This window comes from Nelumbo lutea, chromosome 4, assembly GCF_056320005.1.
Source record: "Nelumbo lutea isolate HS-2025 chromosome 4, American lotus-T2T, whole genome shotgun sequence".
NCBI classification, from domain to species: Eukaryota; Viridiplantae; Streptophyta; class Magnoliopsida; order Proteales; family Nelumbonaceae; genus Nelumbo; species Nelumbo lutea.
Genome location: NC_142687.1, coordinates 30370422 through 30375282, shown reverse-complemented (window position 1 = coordinate 30375282; position 4861 = coordinate 30370422). Strand labels below are relative to the sequence as shown.

General features: G+C 33.9%; 1 pseudogene across 1 annotated transcript; it reads right to left on the bottom strand.

The window, feature by feature from the left end:
- Window positions 1–375: 375 nt before the first annotated feature.
- On the bottom strand, window positions 376–1250 carry LOC148854932 (large ribosomal subunit protein uL24z pseudogene; annotated as a pseudogene). Its single transcript, XR_016112167.1, has one exon. The product of XR_016112167.1 is annotated as a large ribosomal subunit protein uL24z pseudogene (transcript).
- Between the last annotated feature and the right edge of the window lie 3611 nt (window positions 1251–4861).

Sequence of the window (4861 nt, the reverse complement as noted above, 5' to 3'; positions counted from 1 at the left end):
TAACTGAATTTATAAAATTCTACCCAAACAACTTCATTTTTTTTGGTACGCAAAGAACCCTAGGTGCCCACTGATAAAAAACCACAAAGCCGTAAGAAATTGTCAAACGCATAAAGGTTCATAAAACTCAGATTTGAGTATCAAACATTCAGAATTGGTGAAAACAACTTCAGAACCGCAAATATGCTCAGTGATTGCAAAATCCAAATGTCTAATCAAACTCAAACGTATAATTGTACATATCAGCAATCCACTCAAAACCCAAATCTCTCACATTCAAGCTGCTAATCCAAACGGATAAAACTAAATCCAAAGTAAGCGAAAGTAAGCGAATTACTTGAGTCAAACGCGATCATCGTTTTCCACCCAAACATATAAAATGAAACAAGCGATATCACTGCCCAATATATCATATTCGCTAAATAGTTCACTTAACCAAAGATTAAACACAAAACTTGCTGATTATCATAATCGACAAGACACAACCAAGAAAATGCAGGTAATTGTCTGTCTCTAAAATGACGAGCAACGCTAAAAATTACTACTTTACTTGCTAAACAAATGCCCTTAATAACTAATAAGAAAGAAGAAAAAGGCACAAGTGATGGAGAGCAATCAAGATCAACCTAATCGATCTCTTGAAGAGATGGTGCAGCGGCGGCGGCGGCGGCGACGTCTTCAGCTGTGAACTTGCCCTTGGCCTTATCGGCTGCGCGGCCCTTGGCCTTACGATCAAGAAGGGACTTGCGATCCTTGTCGAGCTTGAGCTTGGTAATGACGACCTTTGAGGGGTTGATGCCAACATTGACCGTGGATCCATTAACCTTCTCCCTTGTGATGCGCTCTATGTGGATGACCCATTTGCGACGGTAGACTTGAACCACCTTGCCCTCTCGTCCCTTGTAGGTTCCACGAACAACCTGTACCTCGTCGTCCTTCCTCACCGGCACCGACCGGACGTTGTACTTGTTCCTTAGGTCGGCAGATAGTGGGGCACTCATCAGCACCCGGCGCACACTAGAGGGGGCCGTGAAGTGCGCCTTTCGGCACTTGCGCCGGGAGCTGGAGACCCGTGGATTGTACTTCATGGCTGATCTTACCAGGAATGAATGCTGTGGAGAGAGGGATAGAATAGAGTGCAACACCTCTTTCTCTCTTCTCCCTTTTTAGGGTTCAATCGGCGCCAAAACTAACGAGATGCACACAAGTATGGGCGTAAGACGAGAAAAGCTAGGGTTTTGGTGTTTTGACTATAAGACCCTCCATTTGATGCCCAAAACCTCGGTATTTAAAGCGGTGCAACTTGGGCGGGTCCAACCCGAGTTTTTGCACGGGTTGGACCTATATTTTCTAGCTGCGGACCGGGCCTGAAATCTCGGGCTTAAATTAAGCTTGTTTTTTTTTGGTAAAAATTTGCACGGTCTTTCGGCTGCTTATCAGCTGGGAAAACCGAAAATCGGTATATTCCAGTTTGGCACGTAGAAGATCTCGTTGCCAAAAGATGGGACACTGAAAAGATGCGGAAAGCCCATTTTGGGCTGATTTTGGGAAGCTCCAAGTGAAGCTTCCCTCATCTTTTCTGTTTTAATCTCGCGTGGAAAGACCTGAAACGATGCACAGAAATGTGCACATCCGGCAAACGGTTTTTGAGCTGCCCAGATCTTATGTTAAAAGCTCAATGTGTCTATTGACTGTCAGAGCTACGAGATCTTCTCTAAAAAACTTGCCAAATGGGCCCTTACGTTTGAGTTGAGGCATGGTTTTTTAGTTTTTTTTTTCAAAATTTGGTTTTTGGGAAAATATTTAGACATTTTTTATTAAAAAAGAGTGGATCCCACCCTAAAATACAATATGATACACCTAATATAAGGCATATTGTATCGAAATTTTGAACCTTGGGTTGAGGCCTCCAATAGCCCAAAATACAATATGATACACCTAATATATAGTACATGCATATATAAATTATATATATATATATATATATATATATACACGACTTTGTATATCTATCTATCAATCTATATATAGAGAGAGAGAGAGAGAATCTTTATTATGGATGTTTTTGTCTCCCACCCCCCCTAAAAGAAGCGAGCTACGTCTGAGCTAAGCTTGGAGATGGAAGTCTTCTTTCGTTTCTCGACGGTGAAGTAACACCAAGCCCATGAGCTTATCATCCTAGGTTAGAACAAGTTGATAGGATCCCATTTTTTACGTCCCCATGTCCCTCCCGTCTAGCGACATGGGGGCACAAAAATGAAAGAGAGGGATGGGGTTTCTCTCGCTTTTAGCATAGTGGGCCCCTAGTGGGAAAAGTGGGCCGTAGGCAGCTGGCGTAAAGTGCGAGTTGTGCCACTCAATGAAAATTTTAGGGGTCGGCCCAACACAATCCACGGCCCAGGCTTGTGTGGACTAGGCTGGCCCGTGGGCCAAGCCTTGGCCCAAGTCAGGCCATGGACGGGGCCAAAGTTATTTTTGTCTATTTATTTAAAAATTTTGAAAAAGAAACTTAAAATTTTGATTTTATATCAATTTTGATGTATGCAATTGCTAATATACAATAATTAAATAAATTAGTATAATAAAATTGAAAAAATTTTGTTTATTTTATTAATATATTACATACTATGTATTATTATATAATTATAATTTATATAATATATTATATATTATAGATAAATATATAAAATATATAAGTATTATGTGTGTGTATATATATAGTATATATGGGCCATGCCGCAGGCTGTGCTGGGCATATATATATATATATATATATATATATATATATATATATATATATATATATATATACAAGTGGGCCGCAGGCTGCTTGCATAAAGTGCGAAATGTGCCACTTAGTGAAAATTTTAGGGGTTGGCCCAGCACAACCCACACCCCAGGCTTGTGTGGGTCGGGCTGGCCCGTGGGCTAAGCCTTGGCCCAAGTCGGGCCATGGACGGAGCCAAAGTTATTTTTGCCTATTTATTTAAAAATTTTGAAAAAGAAACTTAAAATTTTAATTTTATATCAATTTTGATGTATACAATTGCTTATATACAATAATTAAATAAATTAGTATAATAAAATTGAAAAATTGTTTATTTTATTAATATATATACATACTATATATTATTATATAATTATAATTTATATAATATATTATATATTATAGATAAATATATAAAATGTATAAGTATTATGTGTGTGTATATATATAGTATATATGGGCCATGCCGCGGGTTGTGCTGGGCCGGGCCGACCCATGGGCTGTCGTACTAGGTCGTGGGCAGCACGACACAATTGCTAATATATATACTACTTATAAAAGTGTGAATGATGAGGTATTGGCTTCTAGACATTTTCTTTACTAAAATGTCCCTCATCTTGAATTTATTTCATCTCCATTGAAAGGGCAAAAAATGTAATTAAAAGAGTACCATTAAGTACATTCAATTACCTCTTATTAAGTATCACATTTAAGTTATTAAATAAATCACATTCTCTTTCATTGAATCCAACATTTATACTTTTGCTTATCATCATTAAATTCCACTAATAAATCCATACTCAATAATTATTAATAGAATGAAATTTTATACATTTTAAAATAAACATAGAAATGAAATTATATTTTTCATCTTGGTTGTGGGTAATTAGTTCAACCATTTGGGTCAACTAAATAATTTCATGACGTCATAAATAAATAATAGAAATTTAAAAATATAAAAATACTTGTATTTATCATCATTAAATTCCATTAATAAATCCTTACACAATAATTATTAATATAATGAAATTTTATATTTTTAAAATAAACCTAGAAATAAAATCATACTTTCCATCTAGGTCATGGGTAAGCACTTCAACTGTTTGGGTCAATGGATAATTTTATAATGTCATAAATAAATAATACAAATTTAGAAATATAAAAATACAAAAAATATAAAAAAATGAAATTTTGAAAAAAAATTGAACACGTTTCTATTATTATACATTTGTTATATTAAAAAAACTATGATAAAATAGACATAATTTTATTAATTATGGACATTAAATATACAACTTAAAACCAATGGGAAATTAATCAATCTTCCTATCTAGGGGGTGGGTTAGTGGTACAACCTTTCAGGTCAAATAGGTTAATCCATAATGTATAATTAAAAATATTTTTTTAAATAAAATAGTACAAAAAAATCTGAAACAATTTTGGGCACATCTATAATATTATATACTAATAATATAAACCAAAATAAGTATGACAAATAATAATTATTTTATCGATGGTATAAATGAAATGCAAAATTTAAAACCAGTTTAAAAATGATATCATTCCATATCTAGATGGTAGGTAGGTCAATGATCTAATGCTTCGGGTCAAATGGTTCAATCTATGATGTCATAACTAAGTAACGAATATTAAATACATACATACAAACATAAAGAAAAATATAAGTTTTATAAAAAACATTTTGATACAATTCTATTGTTATATATTCATCATATTAAACAAAAATAAATGTGAAAATAACAATTACTTTTATCGATGGTGAAAATGGAATACATGATTTAAAATCAACACAAAATGGTTTTTCCATTCAAGTGGCGGATTAGTGGTTAAACTATCAATGTCAAATGGATGTTATTATTAAATAATAAAATACATAAAATTCTATAAAATGTAGAAATTTATCGATAATTTTGAGTACATTCTATAATATTATATATTCATCATAAAAAGTGTGATTAATGAGAATTATTTTCATTAATGATAGAAATGGGATAAAAAATAAAGAGAATTAATGTCTAACACATGGTCCGACTAACCATGTCAAATGGTTCAATAATTTAATTAGCTAGGTCA